The sequence below is a fragment of the Akebia trifoliata genome, chromosome 3 (assembly GCF_017979445.1).
Source record: "Akebia trifoliata isolate Shusen 1 chromosome 3, ASM1797944v1, whole genome shotgun sequence".
NCBI lineage: Eukaryota > Viridiplantae > Streptophyta > Magnoliopsida > Ranunculales > Lardizabalaceae > Akebia > Akebia trifoliata.
The window spans coordinates 55,231,631-55,257,015 of NC_141377.1; the positions used below are offsets into that span (position 1 = coordinate 55,231,631).

General features: G+C 34.0%; 1 long non-coding RNA gene across 5 annotated transcripts; it reads right to left on the reverse strand.

Annotated features, from left to right (window-relative positions):
- Window positions 1-4,185: 4,185 nt before the first annotated feature.
- Window positions 4,186-17,361, reverse strand: LOC147408102 (uncharacterized). 5 transcript variants are annotated; one of them, XR_015176975.1, is made up of 4 exons: window positions 16,618-17,361; window positions 14,879-16,492; window positions 14,544-14,703; window positions 4,186-11,099 (listed from the first exon to the last, which is right to left on the reverse strand). It is a non-coding gene; the product is annotated as an uncharacterized LOC147408102 (long non-coding RNA). The 5 variants fall into 5 exon arrangements; XR_015176974.1 differs by lacking the exon at window positions 4,186-11,099 and having other exon boundaries at window positions 13,061-14,703; window positions 14,879-16,422; XR_015176971.1 differs by lacking the exon at window positions 4,186-11,099 and having other exon boundaries at window positions 13,061-14,703.
- Between the last annotated feature and the right edge of the window lie 8,024 nt (window positions 17,362-25,385).

The window sequence follows — 25,385 nt, forward strand, 5'->3', positions numbered from 1 at the left end:
TTTTCACTCAATCCTTGCTTATTAGTTTGGCAATATTTTCGCTTACTATTGTTATGAAGTTAAAGGAAGGGAAATAAATTGTGACCCCATTAATTAGTAGCAATGATCAAGAGGGGATTGATGGTTCAAAGAAAAACAAACACGAAGCTTCGATCCTTAGCAAAGTCTTCAACTTCTTTTGTAGGTTTCATTCGATTTGTTGGGGATTTGATGATGCAAAAGTCAGCAAATGGGACTTAGTCAAATTACATAGCTGGATACAGATTTAAAATACTTATGTACTCGAATAATTTTGTCCATTATGTGTAGTGACTTTTGTAGTGAATTTACCATTATAATTCTTGGGTTTTAAAATATTCAATTATGTAATTTTGAGAAAATAAATAATTGTAACGGTAAATTCATTATAAATGTTTTTACACAAACGAATAAATTTATTTGTGTAATAAATATTTTAAAACTATAAACAATTGTGTAATTTTTGAAAAACTTTTAATCGAATGTGTAAAACAACCTTATTTTTAAGGATAAAAAAAAAAAAACCAAACATGTTTAAGAAATAAACTGAAGGTACTTAACATGGTCGATAGAATGAGATTTTTCATGAAGAGTGGCTAAGTTTCCAAACATTTTAGGAGCATATTCCACAATTTGAGAGTGGAGATTGGAAATGTATCAACTCCCAAAGCACAAGTTGGAGGATTGAAAACATGAGTGACACTCCTAAAATAAAGGGACGCAGTCAATTAATGTTTGAATTTTGATAGCGAATCATTTTGATTACGTATCAACCCAGATGTCTCAATCTAGTTAGCAAATATACATAAATATTAACCTACATTGTAGTTATATTTTCTGAAGTAGGCACTACAATTTAAATATATTTTAGATAGAATCTAGATCCAGTATGACTCTTATCGAATTGAATTCTGAACAAACCCAAAATCCGATCCATTGACAACCCTATGAAAGAAGAACCAATTAATTTCCCACACTCAACTCACACATCTCAAGAGAGGATTGAATGTTGAGGTGATCTTAATTATCAACCAAACTCAAGTTGCTGATAAAATATTTATATAACTTCACGTGTATGTAATGTGAAAAAGTTGAATTTCTATACACTCTCCACTTGTTGAGGGAATTTCAATTCTCCAACAAGACCAAGTGGGCATTATTCCATTATCAGAGAGATTAACTGGGCAGACCCATCTGTTGCATTTTTATTATAATAATAAAAAAATAAAAATAAAAAAACTCCCTCAAGACAATGTACTTTATGATTGTACTTTGAAATGAAAAAATAACAAATTGAATCAGGGGAATAGCTCACCAACTTGAATTTAATTGTCAAAAGGAAGATTTGGATGTCTAATTGGCAGATTGGACCTTACTTCCGAAGCTTCGATCTTAATTTCATTTAAGAGCTACCTCTGTCTATCATTTTAAAATCTTGACTAACTATGGAGCAGATTTTAATTGAATTGTGCATATAGGGTGATCGAAAACTAATGTCTTTTTAATAAAAACAGGTTCTCAAGGCTTAATTCGAAGTAGAAGCCGAACATTGGCCTTCCAAAGATATTGAGTGTTTAGTTGATACAAAAGTTGACTTTCTGTACCCTCTCCACTTGTTGAGGGAATCTCAATTCTCCAACACAACCATGTGGGCATTATTATTATTATAACAGGGAAGACTTTATTATTATTATTATATATAAAAGACTTGACTTCACTTTGTACCACACTAAGCTGGCCTGCCTATAAAACTTTGCCTCTATATGACACCAAGCGAAAGGTCGATATCTTCTTTCTTTCTCTAATTTTTTTTATTATCAAAATTATTTCCCAAAGATCAACATTTGACTTTAGAGTAAGCTTCATTCTTTTTATTCAGAGCGCCTTTTGTATTATTCTCTTTCTTCTTTATTTATTTAGAATCAGTCTTGCCTATACCAATAATTATGTAATTGGGTCTTTCTGTATAGGTGGATCTAAAAAGCAGGAAGCTTATTTCTATGTAATTGGGTGTGTGAATCTCAAAAGAAGGAAACTCTAGTAACCACTGGTAAGTACTACTTCTAATTTCCTTTGTTTCCTTTCAAGCTTGTATGATTTTATTTAATTTCATGGATTTATTACCATTTTATTCATCATTCTTTCCCTTTTTTTTATTTTTGTCGCCTTTTATTGTATTTATTTCCTTGTTATTACCCGTATGAGTGAGCATCCTTCTTTTTTTTTTATTTTTTTTAAGCAAGCCAATAGTGTTCAATAAAAATAAATAGGATTACCAATCTTCAAGGGTATTGGTAAAGCATTGTAAATATAACCAAATGTATTTCGAAAGGCTGGTGTTAAAGGTACCCATGCTTTTAATTGGGAACCATTTTCATCGGGCACATCTGTTTTATTGCCAAAATAGTGACATTAGTTGGGGCACCCGTTTTAATAGGAACACCCAACTAGGGCTGGCAATAGGTCGGATAATACCCGTCTACTCGATTAAGAATTTGGGTTATATTACCTGATACCCATTTACCCAAAACTTTTTGTAGGGTTGAGTATGAATATACGTCATAGCCTACCTTTTTACCCTATAACAAAAGTATAATTTCATATATATATAATAATTAATTTTTTTATTATATAATTTTTGCTATTAATATTTTAAAAAAATTCCAATAAGAGAGTAAAAATTTGATTGTTGATAAATTAACGTACTTTTGGCGCACGTACCTGACGCATGCTAATGTGGAAACATATAACTTATTAAAAAAAAAAAAAAAAAGAGAGTTTCTCTCCCTTGCTTATTCTCTGCCTACATATTTATTTTTTTAGATTTCAAAACGGACTGCTACCAAGCCCTCAAATTACAAAAAAAAAAAAAAAAAATCAACTGTGAAAAATAAATGTTTTTTTTATTTTTTTTAAAGTTCATATACTTTTATCCTCTACAACCCAATTTCATCAAATCATGATTTTGAATGTCACAAAGTGATTAGATCTAAAAGGTTTTTTTTTTTCACTATAGTAGGAGAGAGAAACTCTTTTTTTTATTAAATAAATTATGTGCTTCCATGTAAGATGCGTTCACCAAGAATCAGTGAAAATATCAGGGTATGGTTATCCACCTAAACCTTGGGTAAAAATTTGGATTTAAGTATTATCATAAAATTCGGGTATGTGTGCGTATGTTTCAATTAAGGTACGGAGTCTGTGGAAGTCTTACCCAACCTGTTGCCAGGCCTACATCCAATCAAAATTTGAAATTTTCTCACCTTCCTTACTTTTCTAGTCATCACCACGACTGTGCAAGACCGCTATGCACCACCACCATTGTGATAAATCATCTTGTGAGATCACTACCGTGCGCCTCCACCACCATTCTTCATCTTCTTCACCTTCACCATAGGATCTAATGTTGACAGGATCCCGTCAACATTAGATCTTATAATGTTTTTGTTCAGTGTCATCGAGATCCTGTCGACATTGGAGAATTTTTTTTAGAAGTACACTCAATGTCGATAGGATCCTATCGGCATGAGATCATAAAGTATTTTGTATGAGTGTCGATAGGTCCTAAAAATAAAAAATAAAATAAAAAAACCATTTAAAATTGTGAGAAAATAGAGACTTACTATTGAAGAGTTTGAATGTAATGGATTCTTCTTGGTTGAGGATGATTTGGGTGAACATCCAAGCATCTCTTCACTTATATCTATTGTTCAATTTCCATGTGTTTTCATATATATAACAGTGTTTTAAAAATCAGACCGGACGTTGACCTGTATGATGGAATGAGTCCATCCAAAGCAATCTGATCGATTGGACCCAAATATGAAATATCCAATAAATATTTTAGATTTTTTCCTAAAATCAGGTAACTTTTTTACTTCTAAAAACATGATCCAGTGTCACATGATACAGATTACAAGATTTTAAGAACTTTTACAGAAAAAATAATAATAATAATATAAAAAAGAAAATTTCCTCATAGATTGGAATTTGAAATTGAAATTGAAATTGAAATTTAAGAATTTAATGGATGTTCATTTATTTATTTATTTTAAATTTGGTCTAGACATTGATTTTAGGGGTTGTCATACTAAGCATGGGGACCCAACAATTAAAATCCTACTAGCCGGTGGGATGGTACATGCAGCCTGCCAAAGTAAAAAAGAAATTAAAATCCTACTAAGTTTAATCATTTTCCATTAGTTTGTAAAAGAATACCTAAGGTCAAGGGTCAAGGGTGCATGTCATCAATTTTAAAACAGATGAGGTAACTAAAATATTCATCAAATCATAGAGGGGTATGTGAAAAATCCTCCAAAAGTTGGACCGATCCTTTTACAAACCTGGTTGAGTCATTGGTTGAACCAGTTTAACTGGTTGAATCAGATGGTCAATTGATTTTTTCAAAAGTCGGGTTTTTTTTTTGGTTGACTCAACTCATAGAAGCAATCGAGTCTGGTCCAACCTGATCACATTTATTCTTTAATATGAGATTTTCGAAAAAAACATGGACGCCCAAGCTAAGTTGTTGGGCGCCCTTAAAACTAGTCATTTCAAAATAAAAGAAATATCTCTAGGAGACTAAGAAATACGAAACGAACACATCAAAGTATGAAATTGACAGGATCTCCTCCAGCATAATGATCTCTCATCATAGAAAGAGATCTATAAAACAATACCACCTCCATAGCGAAGAGATATATTTATCTTCTCAATCTAAATTTCGTTCCGACCAATACGCCCAAATAGGTCTAGACTTCTTTTTTCTCGATTTATCCTTTTTTTTATCTTTCTTTCTTATTTAGATTCAATGTGTCATTCATCTAGCTACTCTTTATAGTTTATAACATTACGATAAGACAAGGACCCTCAAAAGCAAGATAATTTTGAGGTACAATTGGGCATTGGGGAAAATTAGAGTTACCTTCTAGTGTTTTCAAACTGATGACTTACCTCGTCTTGCATGAGCGCCTAACATAGAATCCTTATTTTTTATTTCCACAAAATATATGTTGTTTCGATCTCTAAGATTTGTTTTGAACCTCTTCAACCTTGTCTAAAACACATCATCTTCAACCTTTGGGCAATAACTCCCGACTTTCATTATTATTATAAACCTAACATTATTTAACTTCTCTCGAAATCCAATCTTATTCATGAGGGATTAATTGTTCAAGGAGATTAAATCTTCAAATTGAAGATGAATGTAAAATTTTGTTACCGAATCTACAAGTTGAGATGATGGGATTTTGAGGAAAAGTCAAGGGATTTTTGGCAAAAGGTGGAAGACAAAAGGAATTTTAGTCATTTTATGTTACTCTCTCATTGAAGACCGAAGTCTAGGGGCTTGTCATCAACTTTAGAATGTAGAATGTAGGACAGGAAAATCTCTTCAAAATTACCCAACCTTAAAAGTACTGACTACAGTGGTTAAGGGCGGTCGATGACCCGGATTAGACACAAAATCCAACCCATTCTGATCTGATAAATTGGGATCTAGATTGACGATTTGGGTCTTGATAAGCATCCGATTGAGCCAAGTTGATAACCTATCATGCATGTCTCCGGTCCAATTAAATGTCAGAATTTATGTAAATTATATCATATGTTTTGTTTAAACATATGAAGTTTATTTATAATTTGTATGTCAAATTTGATTCGGTCTAGTTTTCATTGGATCGGATTAAGATCTTAATATTGACATTCAATATAAAAATAAAAAATAAAAATAAAAAATTGATTAGACAAGATCCGATTATGATTCATACTTGGATCGATTTTGCCCAAATATGATTCGTATCAAATTAGTCCTAGATCAACTCCAATCCAATCCAGACTCGCTCCATTGACAATCTGAGTGTAGTTGTCCATAATTTGAAAATAATAATTTCAGTTATAGGGTGATTTTATACAGGATCGTCATGTTGCAATTTTGTAGTATAGTCATAGTATAATGGAGTTGTAATATCATCGTCCTAAAAATGTGTCCTATTGATCTCATCCATTTTATATAAAGGAAACTCAATTTTCTCCCAAACCAAATTATTGTTGTAGAGGCTTTGCGTACCAATCTATCAATTAAAGCTTGAACAATAATTTGTATTCCTCTAGGCTCATCTTCTCTTTGTGTATCACTCACTGACGTCAATGCGTGTGTATGGAACCATAGACCTTTTTTCCTTGTGCATCAAAAAAAGAACTATAGTTCTGTGCACACAACATGAAAAAAAAAAAATTGTATTCGACAGCCCAAGGTCCTTTAATTTCATAAAATGAAGTGATTAATTTTGGGATTTTTTGCTGGGGGGATTGTTAGTATTATAAAGGTTATAATATAAAACAGCAAATTTGCAATTCATAAGATATCATTTTCTCCTTTTTAGTGTTAAAACAAGCAATAGAGGGTAAAAAATATCTTTGGGTAGATTTGAGCTATTCCTTATAATTGTTCCCACATCCAGCTCTACGATAACCACTTCATTAATTAATCATTTTGAGGTCCAGTGCCTAGCTTAGAGAAATAATTATTTGTACATATAAGACATTATTCTAACAAATAGAATTAATATTAATTATATATATAAAATAGTATTGTATGGGTTTGTGTATTATTTGGTCATTTTGGATTGAACTTCATCCCCCTATTTGTAGTAAAAATATGGTCTAGTCAAGTTTGATTTTAGATAGTGAGGGAAAACGATATTTGAGTCAATACTATGTTACAAATATAACACATAATGCTACAATAGCTACATACTTCTGTTACCAACATAATCAATCATGCACCTATTGGAACCACGACTTTATTACACGCTATATAGTTACAAACTAGTACATGCTTCTACTCAACAATGTACGTTTTGCTATGATCTTAGTACAATTCTTTGTTTTTTTTGTAAGAAATAATCAGTTGTTGCCACGTCCAGATTGGGCTATTTTATAAGATGAAATTTAAAATAGTCAGTGATAAAATGACACGCTAAAATATATGAAAGTGGTCTGTCTGGACACAATTGATGTGGCAAGTACACAGAACCATAGATCTTTTACTTTGCGATACACAAGGAAAAAAGATCTACTGTTACGTGCACTTGCCATGTCAACCGTGTATATTTTAGCACGTCATTTTATCATTAGTTATCTTAAAATCATAAGTTCTCATAATCCCTTAATCTCCTTTTGCTTCTTATTTGGTTTTGCAGTTATTTATATATATATATATATAGGTCATTGTCTACAGAAATATATATATTGCTCCACATGATACTTTAATTTTTTTTCCTTCTTCTATACTGTTGGAATATTTGTAGGCAAGAAGTGATGATATGCGACTGAGTTGTTACCTTCACTTCCATTTTTAATTTGAAAATTATATTTTTGGAAATATTGTGTAGGAAGATGTTGGATGCAGTAATCAATATTCTTGTAGAAAAGTTGGTCGAAAGTCTCCTAAATGAGGGTCGCCATGTGCTTCAATTCCACGACGAGTTCAAGGCTTTGAAGAAAGAGCTTTTGTACGTGCAAAAGTTCCTCGAAGATGCAGAAAAAGTGAGAGTGAAGGACCAAAAGGAACTTCTTAAGTTGGTTGTGCAAGAATTAAGGGAGTTATTATATGATGCAGAGGACCTTATATCAGACTGCGAGTTGTTCTTGAAATCAGAAAGAAGAAAAATGGCATCCAAGTGCATGAATTATTGTTCTCTCTCGTTCTGGAAATTTCGTTATCGAATGGGAAAGAAGTTGAGTGAAATAAATCAAGGAATGCAAGATGTTAAAGAGAAGATGAGCTCTTTCCTTGCTAGAACTCCTGTGGCACCAAACCAAGAACATTTAGGTGTTAATCAGCCAGTGAGATACCCAGAACTCCTTACGAATGATGCTGAAGTAGTAGGCCTAGACAATGCTGCTGAGAAAGTTATAGGGTGGCTTTTAAAAATACGAGGGTCCTTCAACGTCATTGGTATCGTTGGAATGGGTGGGATCGGCAAAACTACCCTTGCTCAAAAGATACAGAATGACGAAAATGTGAAGAAGGACTTTGATAGTTTCTTGATGGTGACTGTTTCCCAAACTCCCAAATTTGATGAGTTAATCAAGAACATGTTGGTAAAACTCGATGTGAAAAAAGACTTGGCAAACATAGATGTAATAGGTCTACTGGAGGAACTGCGTAATCGGCTAGAAGGGAAACGATGTTTAATTATCCTAGATGATGTGTGGAGCCAAGATGGAGGGTCATGGTGGGACAGCTTGAAGACAGCTTTGCCTCAAAGGAATAGCTGTGTCATTGTCACGACTAGGCAAAAGGAAGTGGCTCGATCACTGGGAGCTACTGAGATGCACATACATCATCCCGAGCTTCTCTCTGATGAGGAAAGTTGGTCATTATTCACCAAAACTGCATTTGGAGAGCAAGAAGGTCAGTGCCTTAATCCCGAGCTTGAGTGTATTGGTAGGGCGATCGTTGGTGAATGTAAAAGGCTCCCACTAGCAATCAAAGTCGTTGGTGGAATGATGAAAGGTAAAGGATATTTGACCAGTGACTGGCGTAGGATACATGAGAATTTGAAGGAGGAACTGGCTAACAAGGGTGACCCAGTGAAGTCTGTCCTAGAAATAAGCTACCAAGAGCTTCCTTCACATTTGAAACTATGCATGTTGTGTTTGGCCATGTTTCCTGAAGATCGCGATATCTGGTCAATTGAAATAGTTCCTTGGTTGATTGGTGAGGGCTTGGTTCGAGGAGGAGGAGGACAAGACCGAAGGACTAAATATGAAATTGGACAAGAATATATTAATGAACTAATGAGACGTTGTTTACTAACTTGTGATGATTGGTACAGGTCCAGAGAACTCTTCTATGTATTCAGAATCCATGATTTGGTACGAGACATGATCAGGGGGATCGCCAAGGAAGAAAATTTTATTTGCTTCAATGATGAAGACAAGGGTGGACCTTCCTGCACTCAAACGCGCCGGGTGGGCATGGTGCAGGATACTGATATGAATTTCTTTAATGAAATCATCAATTTCAAATCGTTGCGGACCATATCAGCGAGAGGTATAGCGGAGAGCAAGGAATTTCGTCAAAATATGGGAGTCAAACTATGTCAATTAAAATGGTTGAGGGTTTTGAGTATATCTTTTCAAGATTCTGTTAGTATTTATGATTCCTCCTCTTGTAATGGAGGAGATTGGTTGAGTGAGATAGGATCTTTGAAACATCTCATTTGTCTAAAACTTGAATACTGTGGATTGGCGAGACTTCCTGATTCCATTGGAAACCTCAGAAACCTCCAAACTCTCTCTCTCGAGTACTGCCCTTATTTAAAGGGATTACCAAGAGGTATTGCATCTCTGGAGAAACTAACCATCTTATCTTTGTATAAATGTGAATCTGTAGAATGGCTGCCAAAGGAGCTTGGAAATCTTTCCAACCTTCAGGAGTTGTGGGGTTTCAAAGTTGGGAATTCTTCAAGAGTGAATTATAATGATGAGTCTTTTTGTGTTTCTGATTTGAAGAAAATGACTCAACTCTGTGTTCTAGAGTTGGAAATACGATCAGAAGATGGAATTGAAGAAGGGGATCTGAAAGTGTTGTCAGAGCTCAAGCAATTGAGGAAGTTAAGATTAAAATTTTATGAGCACAGAATGGAGAGTAAAATACAGCATCAACTTTCACCTCTTCAACAACTTTCCGAGCTTAGTTTTTATGAATACAGTGGAAAAATGACACCAATTTGGCTCAATCCCACCACTCTTCCCAAATTGCTCTCTCTTTCTTTTCATTCATGTAGTTTTTCCCACTTGAATCCACAATTCTTTGGAGAAGGGAACGAAGAGGTCTGGAAATTGGAAGTCTTTGTTATGAACAATGTGGTTACTGTACAGGATGATAGCTGGGAAAGGATACAAAAGGCAATGCCTTTCTTAAGACGCCATGACATTGAAGATTGTTCTTTCTTGGATTCTCCGTCTGAAGTTGATGGGTATTATGACTCCATCTAATTTGTTAGAGGGAGAAGAACATTAATTGCTGTGATGTGTTGTGATGTGTGCCTCATTTCCTTTAATTTTTTTCATATTTTACTGTATTTGTTTAGTATGTTTGTTTTTTGTGAATTGTGATCTTGTAAGTTTAATGTTTGATCTATGAATAAGTTGTTGTAGCAATGAATTTTATTTTTTTCCGGAGGTTGCAACAAAGAGAGTTCACTTTTAGCATAGTTTTACAACCTGCTTAGTCAGCTTGAAACTGAGTTGAGTTGACTCAACTCAATTGGATTTTGAGGTGACTCTGTTACGAAAATCGATGGAACCAACTCATCGAATCAACTTGGAAAATATCATGTCAACTCATCAGATAGATCAACTCATCTCTACAAAATGAACTGGGTTTGTTTATTAAAAAAATTTTGACCAAGCATAACAACCTAAAATTTGCAATTTTTTTTTAAGAAAACGATTGTCCTGCATATTTTCTAAATGCAATCAAACAGACCCTTAATGAATATTATAGTCATCTTATAGATTTGTTTAGCCACACCAAAAAGAGAGGTCACTAATATGGAAAAGAGGGTTTTTTTTTTTTTTTTAATTAGTAAAGAGTGTATTTGTTAAAAGGGAGGTCAAGATGACCAACCTAAAAAGTACAAGCTAAGGACGACCTTTCTACAAAACAAAACATCATAAAAAAATAAAATAAAAAATAAAAAAAACCACCAAACACACAAAACCCAAAACAAGAAGCAACTACTCAACCAAATTGAAAACCTAATCCCATCTAGCTAGAAAATCATCGAAGAAAACTCCCCTAATTTCATTGTATAATTTACACCAAAAGAGCAAAAGAGCCAAAGTTGACACCACAAGCTCCTCAAAGAACAACTCATTTCCATCAAAGATGCGAGAATTCCTTTCCTTTCGAATGCTCCAACAAGATATGTTTCGAAAGCCTGTGAGAGAACTGGCAATGAAGAAGAAATGGGCTTTCTTCAATGTGGCAAAGGTAGAAGACCATTAACTAGGTTTATATAGATATTGTTTTATCTGACACTTCGGTCTTGGTCTTTTAGATGACTCTGTAAAATTTTATAATGAGCTGCTCTTATCAAATTCTGTTCACCAGACTAAGATAATATTATGAAAGTCTAATATGAAATTTTATGTGTAGAATAGATCTCAATTATTTAAGAGGGAACCATATGCTAGACCCTAATGCCTATCACCTCGAATCCTCGATGCACCCACCACATCCTGTTTATTGTTTAACTGATCAGTTCAAACGGCTGATTAGAGTAACTAAACCATCTGATCTATAGCTAAATAATTTCCTTTAGTCCAATGTCTGAGATATAAATCCTACCAAGAGTTGACTCCATACCTGAAAGACATTTTGGATCTATATGCCATAATAATGCAGACTGCAGAGTATAAAAGAATTGTACCACGGAAAAAGAAGACCATTAAATTTCATTATGATCAGGAGAGAATTACAACTGAACTATGAAGTATAATTCAATAAAACAAGTACCTTGTGTGATATTAACACTGCTTATGACTAATAAAAGAGATGATTGTCAGCACTCCTTACCTAATATCGTTTAGCCAAAATGTTAGTTTTTCTTTTCTGGGATAAACTCAAGTTCAGCAAAATTCCATTGCACTGTAGTTAAACTACATCTCATTCCCATCCCAAATATTGTGTTCAACAGTGTGAAATTATTTCACCATTCAACTCTATCCTGAGACATGTTTTTTTTTTTCTTTTTTTTTTTTACAAGTATAAAATATATTAATGAGAGAAGGAGAATCAAAATACAAAAAGAGAAGGCTGAGATAGCCCCTCAAGGAAGAAAGCGAAACGAGCCAAAAGAAAGCCAAAACTTTAATGATTACAAAAGGAATTCCATCTATAAAAAAAGTCCTCGAAAGGTAGTCCCCACAAACTCTTTGTTCAATTTTGACTAAAGGTACATATAGCCCAAGATCTCCAAGAAAACGCCAAGAGAGCTTCTCGCGTTACTTTTGAACACCCCATTATTTCTCTCGTTCCACAACCCCCAAGCAATAGCCGGGGGAAGCATAGCCCAAAGGTATCTTTTTCTAGAAGAGAAAGCGTTATTAGCCCACCCTTCTAACAACAAGAAGAATTTCCGAGGTAAGACCCAGTTAATAAGGAAAAGCCTAAGGAAAAGAGACCGAATATCATGAGAAAAGGAACAATGAATTAAGATATAGTCAACAGATTCCCCATCCCTCGAACAAAGGGAGCAGCAATTAGGAGTGATCTAGCCCCAGGCAATCAACTTTTCCATCGTTAAAATCCTTCCTAAAGAAGTCAACCAAACAAAAAAAAAAAAACTTTAGAAAGAACTAACTTGGACCAAATGATGGACTTCGAGAAGGAATACTTAGCAAAAGGAATAAGTGATTTATGAAAACAAAGGACAGAAAATCTCATATTCTTCATGTTCGTCCATTCCCACCTATCCTGTTCACTTTCGTTGAGATGAAAAGAATCCAAGAGATCAAGGAAAGATATCACCTTTGTTAGCTCCCAATCATTAAAATTTCTCCTGAACTCCAAATCCCAAGTAGAAGTGAAGTCGTTGTGAATCAAACACTGCTGAATGAAACAGTTTTCTTCAAAGAACAAGCATACAAGGACGGAAATTGAGTTGCAAGAGAAGATGTGCCACACCAATTATGTTCCCAGAATCTGATTTGTCCCCCATGCCCGCTCTGAATCTAATCCCTCTATCAAAGTCCTTAACCACCTTAAGAATCCCCTTCCACACACTACACCTAAACGAGCATTTAGCCTCACTGCTATACCAACCTAACATCTTCTCCCCGTACTTAGTCAAAATGACCCTCCCCCATAAACTACCCCTCCTCGCCAAATCTCCAAAGCCACTTCCCTAAAAGCACTCTATTAACCAATCTAAGACCCCTTATCCCCAATCCCCCCCCTCGGGCGTTCTTCTTGGGCATGCAAAGCCACTTCCCTAAAAGCACTCTATTAACCAATCTAAGACCCCTTATCCCCAATCCCCCCCCCCTCGGGCGTTCTTCTTGGGCATGCAAATCAACTTCCATCTGACCAAGTGGTACTTCCCCCCTACCATTCTTGTCATTCCACAAAAAATTTCTCATAAGCCTTTCCAATCTGATTTTCACGGACTTAGAAAGCTAAAACAGGGAGAGGAAGTATATCAGGATACTTGTCAAGGTGCTTTTGATCAAAGTTACTTCCCCCCTTTGGATAAATATTTGGCCTTCCATGTACTCAACTTTTTCTTCAATCTCTTAATCACACCTTTCCAAATTCTGTTACTATTATAGGGGGCTCTCAGGGGTAAACCCAAATAAGACGTGGGTAAAGTATCATGCCTACACCCCAAAGTTGAAGCCATCAACTGAATACTAGAATCTTGCTGGAGTTGTTTCTTGGCTTGCTTCTTGACTTGTAGTAGAAAAAGATAAGATAAGAAGAAATAAGAGATGTAGAAGTATACGAACTATGAAAACAAGTTGTAGAATAAAAGAAGAATTTGTCGAAGTAGAATTTATTTGTTGCTCTTTGTGAGGCTTTCTCGGCCTCTTTGTAACCTTTTTCCCTTTTTTTCTCAATATATTATACTTTTCAAAACAAAACAAAACAAAACAAAAAAATTAGAAGTAGTGAGTCTTTGAGTGTAAATGTGTGATTTGGAGGGTATTATAGAGAAAATGTGGGGGCTTTAGATGCTTAGAGGGTGGCAGGAATGGGAGGGGAGATGGGGTATTTATAGAGGTGTTTGATGAAGAAAACATAAAAATAAAAAATAGCACCCAACAATCAGATCTCCAACTGTTGGACAGTTATGGCATCACATACTGCATATGTGATCACATATTGCAGTATGTGATGGCATGTGCAATCACAAACTACGATATGGGATAGCATGTGTCTAAGGCATGTTTTTTCCATATGCCATAGTGTCATATCTGAGAATAGTTTTGTGGATGGCATAATATGCGGTGGCATATGCATTTGACAACCATGCAAGGCATGCTCTCTAGTCCCCATTAGTTCTTCAGCTTCCTCTAAACACCCGACTCTCCCAAAATATCTACCATGCCCATTGTCATGTGCAATCCTAGTGGTTAGCATGTACCCTTGCATCACTTTAACCCAGTTCTTCCCTTCCTCCACTAGACAGCCATGATTACAAGTAGACAAGACCCCAATCAATGTTACTTCATTTGGCTTAAACCCTTCCATCTGCATCTTTAAAAACAAATCCAATGTTTCTTTTGCAAACTCATTGATCATAGCCTTTGCGATTGTGACCCAAAGTAATTTTCTTAATCGACCCAGTAAATCTATGAAAAGTTTCTCATCTTAGATTGAGTGATTCTCTAACCATTTTGAGCTAAACCACAAACAGTTGCCATAGATGTAGGTAAAAGCAGAAAGCCAAACTGAAGTTACATTTAACTTAAAGAGAAGCAACAAACTCAAAGAGTGTCGATTTTACCTCTCTCCGGAGAGCCATTGGCACGCCTCCATCAAAAAGGCCATTCAATTCTTCTTTCCAAGGAAAGAAAGGTACTGCAGTGACCCAATCAGTAGAAACATTCTTACTGTCACTTGAAGGGATGTTGTCGTCTGACCTTCTTCCCATCATCACTTACAACCTGAAGAGTATAGCACCAAAGTAGATTAGTAAAGAAAAAAAATTAGGGTGGTTATTATTGTTAACATGAAACCATTTCTATTTTAGAAATCCATAATATATGGAAACATGTCATATCAGATTTACTAATATTCCAATTTCAAGAGAGTGACTTATTTTTTATATGTTCTTTTTACCTTTCCACTTGAATTACGCTTTCCTCTAGTTAACCCCTGAAAATAAAACACAATTGATCAAAGAAAAATAGAATGGGATCGTGAGCTCAAACACAATTTACTCTCTATAAAGAGGTCAGTATTATTGTGTATGAACTCTACATTGGAGATTCTAACACAGAAGGGCAACCTTGGAATCTCTTCTGTTGAATGATGAATTTGAGAGCTGTAAATATAACTGAACTAATAAAGAAACCAAGCAGAATCATAATATATTAATCTTTACCCCTGCTTACATTAACTACAATACTGCTACATGTATTGGTTATCTTTAGCATTAATATTTGTATATTTAAATGTTTCTAGTTGTATCACTAACAATTGATGTATGGGTATAAACTAATCTTGAAATTTGACTGTTATGGCTTCAATCATATAGAGCTTGCAGTTATGTTTCCTTATATAATATAGAAACAACTAAGGACACTCGCAAGAATTCCTTGAGCGTTTGATGTGACCCTCTCAGATTGTTAATCTATGCTCTATAAGAAAATGTTTTATATATTCAACACTTTTTGTTGCTATGTGGCAATCGATCTCAATCTTTTGTGAGATGAACAATTATTATCACCAAATAACTTCATGGCTTTGGATAACTTGAACCCACTAAGTCAATAGCTCAGGTGACCAAACCATACATCCATTTTCAAATTCAGAAACATACAGCCTTATTTTTCTTTTTGGTATCTTAATCTTGTAACTTGATGGATTTCCTGTGATGGGAACACAGTAATCAAGAGTTAGCTTATGCACAGCCTGATCGTATCTATTTTGAGTTATTTTGAAGCATTTATCAGGTTCCAATAGGATTCATTGGCAAAGATTACATTGAATAATCTCAAGAATCTATAAACAGCTGCTTACAAGGCTTCTGAATATATGCACCTACTAACTACAATTCAGGATGATTGATATAGTCTTATAGAACTGAAAAATTCCAAGAACCCGAAACACTTGATTGCATTGCAACCTTTAACTCAGTAAGAATTCAAAAGGTCTAACAATCCCCATGTAATTAAAAATCTCAAGGTCATTTTCCATCTTCTCCTCCTCACCATCCCAAGATTTGTTCTTCCTCTCCAAGACCAAAATATTATAACTAATCAATCAGGACTTCTAACATTCAAGAAAAGCACAAGTGTCAATCATGTATAGATTTTTGTGAATTAAAAACATGACTTAATAATTGCTTACAAAGCATATACTCGGACCTTCAGATACCTAGAAAAATAATCAAATTACAAAGGATCGACAACACCATATTACAGAACAAAAAGAGTTGATTTCTAGTCTAAAATAAACACAAATCAAGCAGAAAAATTTATAGCGTAAACTACCAAAGAGAAATCCAAAATATGATTTAAATCACAACATAATTGTAAAGGAACAAACCAGAAAATTAAGAAGAAACCACCTGAAGAAAACCAACAATCCACCATTCGAAATCAGATTGAAGCATGATCAATGAAAACAATTTGACTTAAGAGGAAGAATCGAAATGAAACCTGTACTTGAAAGAATTGATCAATTTATTCTCGCTGTTGTTTGAGTTGGGCTTTGAGATTTTAGGTGGAACTACAATTTTACGAATCTAAAGTATCAAACAATTATATTACTAAACGTAGCACAGATCATCAATGTTTCTCTCTCTAAAAACATTATCGTTGAGCAGATACAATAAATTGTAAAATTCAAATTACCTTGAGAATCAAAACAATTCTATCCTGTTCATCAACCTCATCGAAATGCTTCTTTCGACCAATTCCAATCCTAATCTTCAACCTCCACCTTCTCTGCCACATTGAGAACACTCGAATCGTTCTTAGATGGATTCTGGAGAGAATTTATGTAATCTTCAAACCTCTTTAATGACGTTTTTCACAACATCCTAAAATTGAGAATCCCATCTTCTATATAAGTAATCTTCAGTAGGAAACGGAGGATTGGAGTGGCAGCAACAGAAACCCTAGAAATTGAGGGGGAGTTCGGAGGATGAGTTGAGGGTTTCTTTAATGGCAGAGAGTAGCTAAATTAGGGTTTCTAAAGGAGAAATTGTGAGGGCACTATAATAGTCGGCACAGAACAAGGAACCTAAATTCCTTTGTATGCTAACAATCCAAGAAAAAAACTTTGATCCATGAACAAAGAACTTTCTGAGAGAGATTTGAAAGATTACGATCATGGTGGAGAAGAGAGTAACAGAGGAATCAACTGGGGTGAGATTTTGGGGCTTTTGCAGAGAACACGGGAGAGAGTAATACAAGCTCTTCGGCATGGCGAATCACCGTGTAGATGAACATAGAGAGATAAGAAAGGGAAGAGAATAGAGAGTGCTCCGTCTAGACGAACTTAACACAGAGAGAGAAAGAGAGAGAGTGTGTGTGTGTGTGAAGCCTTCCTTCCCTGTTTCCAGAACACGGCCTAAAAAATTCGCGCGCACTTCATTCGCGGTTTTGCTATATTATTTAGAGAGATTTACAGGACAGACCTATCTGCTGCAATTTTATTACAAAAACTCCCCTAATTTATCAAGTTTGCTAGCTGCACCAACCTTACTTAATGAATCATGCAGATTTAGTAAGATTTCAAATCTTACTAAGAGTGATTGGGCCCACATGGACAATCAAATTAGCAATCCAATAAGATTTCAAATCTTACTAAGAGTGATTGGGCCCACATGGACAATCAAATTAGCAATCCAAGAACACATACTTTCAGATTGCATGTAAAAACTCATATTAGAAAGAAAAAATTAAAAGAAAAAAAAAAAAATTTGATCTTAATAATAGATATTGAAAATGAATGGATATCAAACTTCCAAATTTAAAATTAAAATTTAATGGAGAAATTTAATTTTTTTTCAAAATTTTCTTTTAAAGTTCTTAGAATTATGTCCTTTAATGATCTTGTACATCAAATCATGTTTTTGAACTTTACAAATTAATGTGGTTAGAATTCACTCCAAGATATGTTAAGTAACAAATTAATTGTAAAAAATTAAAAATTTATGACATGGATCCCACTTTAGGATTTTCTGAGTAACGAACTTGATAAAGTAAGGTTTGGTGGGTAAGGAACTTCATAAAGCAAGATTCCCTTGGAGTTGTGAGAGACTCCAAAGGAGTTTTTGTAATAAAAGTACAACAGTAAAGTCTACTAGGTAAATCTCTCTATTATTTATGAGTCGGGATCCTATGCATTCAATGAAACGCTCCTCCCGCACCTCAATATACGACACGTTAGCTGCATTTCAAGAAAATTTTGAAAAGGTAAATGTGTGCTCTCCTTGCGTTGAAAAATATGTTATATGGATCAAAGTTTCCCATAATTTTTTTGACTAATGATTTTTGAATTCAACCTGACAACCGGACTTAAAAACTCACCGACGTGTCATGCACAAAGAATCATAGATTCTTTTGCTCAAGATACGCAATTGTACCTCGGGATACACAACTACAGATGGCAGGTGGTTGTGTATCCCGAGGGGCAGAATACGATTCTTTGTCAATGTCACGTCGGTGAGTTTTGAGTCCCCCTACCAGGTTGAGTTCAAAAATCAGCACTCAATTTTTTTTTTGGTTGATAAATTGAAGTTGACCCATAATTACTGACAACAGATCTCCATTGCATTATACAGTCGAACGAGAACTTAGGAGATCCATAGTATTACCATATATAAGTCCACCTTTCGCTAATAGTCTGATTTGATTCTACAATCTAGTAATTATGGTGGTTATCATTGTCATTGAATCCTTATCACAGAGATTTGGGGTTGGATGAAAAGTCCTATTCCTCCATTCAATTTTGTTTAGCATTCAATTACGTCTAACCATTAAATGCAGCGATGATTTGGCTGATAACATTGACCCACAAATGACAACAAGCCCAAGAGGCATTTCTTTATGATCGATCATCCATCATATCAATGCCTCATCCCAACTATTAAGGTTGGCAACATGAATCTGATTTAAACATTCAACACTCTCTTTTGATCAAGGCTATCCAGGACACAAGGCACCTGTTGTGCCCAATCCAATGACTCTTCCCTATTTAAGACATCTTATCCTTCAAAGACATGATTTCACCCATATGACTTGAGAATTCTTTAGATGGTTCGAAGAGGATGATAGCAAGCTTTGGAAATTGAAAGTTTTAACTTTGAAGCTCATATTTCAACTGGAGCAGTGGCTGCTAATGCGAAGTGCAATGCCATACTTAGACTCCTACGAATTCGATATTGTAGGAACTTGAAGTCATGTCCCTGCATTGGTGTTGTCTCTTATGAGAAAATAGTGATTGTTCTTGTTCTGTTCTACGGGAAGTAGGTACACTACCAAACCACATAAATTCTTGTATTTTGTGCGATTGTATTTTCTTTGATATTTCAATTTTTTCACAATTTTACCATGGGTTGATCTAGTAAGAGGAGGGAACCATATGCTTACAAAGGAGAATGTGGACTCACCTTACCTAATGTTGCACTCCGTCCTGGAACAAAAAATATATAATATGGTTCAAAGTTCACCCCCATTTTTATCCTTTTTTTGGCATAATCACCGATAACAGGTTCCGTTGCTCTATGTATAAGTTGAATGACATCTTAAGTGTTGCATAGTATCACCAAAGAACGTCTAGCTCACTTTCACAAATAGCCTAATTAGATTGAATAATCCATTATGGTAATTATCATCATCATCAAATCATTATTTCAAAGATTTGGGGTCGGCTGGAAAGAGTCTATTCCTCCATTTAATTTTGTCTAGAATTGAACTATGTCTCACCTTTAATTGTGGTGATGATTCGGCTGATAACATCGATCCATAAATGACTATAAACCAAAAAAAAAAAAAAAGCACTTTTTTCTTCACGATCAACCATCCATTGGATTGGCCACATGAATCCTTTTTCACAGTTCAACACTATCTTTAGTTGTATCTTAAATCAAATCATCTACTTTCATGACTTTTCTTCATTAGTACTCGATGCACATCATCCTCACTGTTCTTGTTTCGCCTTTTCATTTTTACTACTTGCACCGAAGTACTTCTCACTCGTGCTGTCATTTGTAATATTTGAACATGCCCAAACTAATATTGTTGAAGGAGTCGTGCTACTTGCATCCACCATATAATCTTTCCGTACCCACCTTTTAAGTTGAATATTTAGATGAAAAATAAAGCGGGGGCGGAGGCGGGGGCGGGGGGGAAATTACATATATACCCTCCTCAATAGGCTTGGACCAAATTTGTTTTAACAGATTCAGTAAGTATCCTATCTAACAAAACTTTCCACTAAACATTCCGAAACCAATTCGGTAGGTACCTACCATACATTGCAAAATATATTTGATAAGTACGTAGTGAAAACCTCCAAACATGCCTATCGAAACTATTGTGTAAGGTTTGATAGGTACCTATTTAATCGATTTTGTAATGTTCAGTACGATATCTACCAAATCTACTTCAATAAATTTGGTTCGAACCAACTGAACAATATACGTCAAAAATTTAAATTGGTTGGTGTATAGCGTAATTCGATGAGGGAATATGTGTAATTTCCTTCTTTCCTTTTTCACTTAAAGAGGGGGCAGAGAGAATATATGGTGAGTGAGAGTAGCACGACTCAAGAATTAATTTAGAATTACAACTTTCCCCTACATGTGCACCCACAATTGTCCTACCAAACTCCGAAACCTTGCCATCAATTTCATTAACACTACAACCAACATCTTTCCTGGCCCCAATCCTCCTCATCAGTTCGTTCATCTTTTCCACATCCTTTCATCATCTCTTTTGCTCTGTGTTTTAAGACCAATAATGGAAATTCGTAGAACCCACCCTCCACACACACACACAAACAAAAAAAATGTTCATCAATTCAAGGATAGCAGCTTCAAGCATTTATACTTTTTTAGCATGATTTTCTTAGAATTAAAATTGGACTGAACAAAAAGAAAAACCTCTTAAGCAGTCTAAAAATTCCGAAAATTGGACTGAAAATAACCAGATCTGAAATGAAACCTCAAACTTTAAATGAAAAGTATAAAATAAAATAATTTGCTCTTGTTTGTAGTTATCTCGTCAATATTGAGTTGCTATTGGCATGCAACTCTTAGTTATTACACTCCTATTAAAAATAAAGAAAATAAGCGAATGATTGAGAATAAGTAAAAGTTGAGGTGGCAATAGTAGTCTCAATTTTTTTTTTTTTTAATTCTAGATTACCCTTTTTTTTTTGTGGGTGGGGATTTTATATGGGCCTAATCATAATTGTAAACTACTACTGAAATTGTCTCAACGAATGTTACAATGTAGAGATTATAATTTTGAGCCAAAACTTTGTAATGTTCGAAAAGATTGTTTTCATCTTTAATTGGGGTATATGATGGATAATTTAAGAAATTAGAGTGTAATTAAGTAAAAGTTGGAGTGTCAATAGCATCTCTCTTAGTATTTAATCAGCAAAATTGGTTATTTCTTTCCAGAATTGGTTATAGATTCTGCCTGAAAATAACACAATCTCCTATCAGCAAGCTTGGTCAATTATTAAGAAATTTAGATAGCATGGTAGCCATCTAACATTTCTCTTTTGAAGGGATTATTCCAAAATCTATCAATTCTACGCCTATTACTCTGATCCCAAAAGTTATGGTACCATCTTCTTTTGTCTCATTCATGGTTTTAAATCTCGTCTAATACGTCTTGGTATCGTCCGCCAACAAGATAGATAGACAAATCAAACGCATTGGACGGGATTTAAAATCATGGTTCATTTGTCTCATTGTTGAAATAGACAACTCAAACGTATCAGAACCGAGACGAAACGTTAAAATGAGTTTTATAAAACCATGCTCTCATTTCATCCAATAAGCTTATTTAAGTTTATTTCCAACATTATCTCTTGGCATGTAGGAGAGATTCTTTCCTCTCGTATCTTGAAGGAACAAAGGGCATTATTTATTAAAGACAAGTATTTATACGACAATGTTTTTCTTGCTCATAAACTAATCGAAGAGATCAACTAGAAGACAAGGAACCAAAACTAACTCTAGAGATAGATATAGCTAAAGCATATGACAGTAAGGACTATTATTTCATGTCTAGAGTCCTTGAAGGAGGAATTTCCAGCGTGGTATTCCATCTTTTGAATGGCAGCTGCTATGGGTATTTATTTCCATGGTTCTAAGATAAATTCCAATCGTTGGATTTCCCGTATACACTATTAAGATTGTGTGTGAACATGTGAGTTCTTTGTCTTCCGACTCAACCTTATATTTCATTAAACAACTTGACTTATATTATTGAGTCGTGCTGAAGTAACATTCAAATTGACATTGTTTCACACATTAGTGTGCATAGAACCACAGATGCTTCTCACTTGTATCTTAAGTTCTACACACATCCAAGTCATCAATGTGTGAAATGATGTCCATGTCAATGTTACTTCAGCATTTTCTAATATTATTAGTAAATGGAAGAAGGTGTTTCCGGGGGTGCCTTGGTCACAATAATATACAATTTGTATATGGTTCCAAGTGGGTATTATAATGTACAATTGTAAAACTAACGTAGAAGACTTGACTTTGTATTATATTATAGAAGGTAGTACGCACCTCCTCCTCACCTCTCGCTTTTAAAGTTGTCCTTCGCCTTTCAATGATCCTTTAAGGCAGAGTGTTTTGAAAACGAAAACGGAAGCTCTAATAAGAACTTGTAAGTCCTATTTTCCTTCGTTTTTCCCAAGCTTTTATGACTTCATTTCCTTAGCTTATTATTATTATATTTTCTTTATTTTCCGACTTTTTTTTTTTATTTTTTTATTTTTTTTTTCTGTTGTTTTTTGGTATCTTGTAACTGACGACTTTGGGGAGGTGGCACAGTCATTGCCATTCATTTGGGAAAAATCGACTCCAACCAAATTTTCGGGTTTGGGTCGTATTTGGTCAAAATTGGAACCGAACCTGAAAGTTCAGGTCTTTATCGAAAACATAAAACAAAAACCAAACCCATAAATTTTAGATTTTCTTCGTTCGATTTGGTTATATTTACTACTTTTTTTGGGATTTCTATAGAAATAATTTTTTCTATTGATAATTATTTATTACTATAAATTAATTATTCATTTGCATGTTGTATAAAATATAAAATCTAAAGATAAAACTTTTTTTTTTCTCTCTTTCTATTAGTTACCTTGTTTTCAATAATATTAACCATATATACAAATAGAAAGGAAGATAGTTACTCTGTTGTTAGATATTGTATGAAGTATGAAACATTTAATAGAAACAACTTTTCTTGATTGATATAATTATTTATTATTATAAATTAATTATTTTATTATCTATTATAGATAATATAAATATGAAAATAGAACTTTTTTTTTTCTTTCTATTTGATAACTATTTATTACAATAAAATAATTACATATATTTAACCAGATATGTAAAGAATTTTTTTTATCGGTAATCATTAACTACTATAAAATAAGTACTTTCTCGCCAATTGTATCACTATAAAGATGGAAGGGGGTGGGGAAATTTTCTGGGTTTTTTTTTTATAAAAAGTTTCTAAGTTTTTTTGTTCAACTTCGGGTTAATTTTGGGCTGATCTGATTTTTGAAGGGAAGAACCGAAATCGAATTGGTTGCTTTTGTTTTTGTTCGATTTGGGTCAAATCGGGTTCAGGTCGGATTTGGTCCCATTTTCAATCCGATTTTAGGTTTGGACTTTAGTTTTAAGACCCTTACCAACCTCGTAAATGATGTATTCAAGGAACAACATCTTGGGAAAAACCTTGGAAGCAGTTCTCCCACTTCAAGATTTTGAAGGAATTTTCTTATTTTCATGATGTGTGACTCCTCAATGTTTGTTAAATATTTGTGATGCTTCTATGTTTTAAAATTGATGACATGCCTCTTGACCTTAGTTTTCTATTATAGACTTATGGAAAATGATTTAAAAACATTTGATATTTTTTTTTTTTGCAAAAATGCTATTCATCTTCATGATGATGATGAGATGATGACATTGATGACGTTGCAATTACACTAATGGTGATGATGTCATGATGAGGGCATTGACATCATTTTCCATTGGTTGATACAAGAAGACAAAGATCATGTAAATTAATCATGTCATCGTGTTCAAAACATGAGGTATTTTAAATATTCACAAATAGGTATCTAGGGTGGCAATCTTAATGTGCCTCGTGAACATGACTCCAAAACAATATGATATTAGTGGATTTGGGTTAAACCTAATTGAATTTATCTTATAATAGTGTCAATACGCCTAATACAATTATTAAACGGATCGAATTCGAGTTAGGGACGTCAATCTTCTTGACTCATTTTGACATGTTTAGTGATTATGTCAATAATGTGCGATTTTAAATCATAAAACATAGGGTGTTTCAACCATTAACAATTATTTAGGAATTTTTTAAATTATTCATCTTTTTTGCTAGAATTTTGTAGAATTTTTTCATAAATTTTTTTTTTTAAATGTATAAAATAAAAAAAGGTGTTTTAAGATATTTTCAAATAATTAATTATTAAAATTTTAATTTGAAAAAGAAAAAACACTTTCATTATTAAATTATTTATGTATTTATATTTGTATTTTTTTTTTAATTTGAGTTTTCCTAATTTATAATTGACCTTAGATTTACCTTGATGTAGGTCCAAAAACTTGAACCATGTACCCATGGGTCATGAATGAGCCATGACTCCAACCAATTTTAATAGATAGATTTGGAGGATGCATGACAAAACTCTAAAAAACACTGAAGTCATTGCCAAAACACTGAAGTCATTGCCAGTTATTATTTTTAAATAATTGAAAAAAGCCTTCAACTTTGAAAAAAAAAGGTTTCTAAGTCATTTGAAATATTATTTTTAAAATGAGATGACTTAACCACTTTTAAGAAAATAATAATAATAATTACGTGATACATTATTTAAATTACAAAAATAATTTAAAGGTTTTAACGTCATTTTAGTGCATCGTCATCTTTGAAAGTCTTCAAGTCATACTAGTTGAATAATGATTTACGGACTAGTGAGTCTTCACTCGGTGGTTGACGCGGCACGGACATGGAATCATACATCTGAGAATAAAGACCTAGAGTTCCGTGTCCAACGGAAGACTTTCTAATTAGAAAATCAGCATTTTTATTAATTTTAAAATGATATACTGACCTCTGAGTTGACTCGTCTACCCTTTACCTTACCTTCTTAAATTGCAAATAGGAGGTTTTATTTTGAAAGCTGCTATTGCCACACCACCAAATTTTACTAATGCCACACTAACTTTTATGAATTTTATAAAAGTTGGTGTGGCAATAGTAACCCTATTTATTTTTTCTACTCTTTTTTATTTTTATTTTTATAAAAAATAATTTATTTTAATTTAATATTTTCATTCATTCGTGACTGCGTATCTTTGGTATTTTGAAAGAGGCTAGCCTTA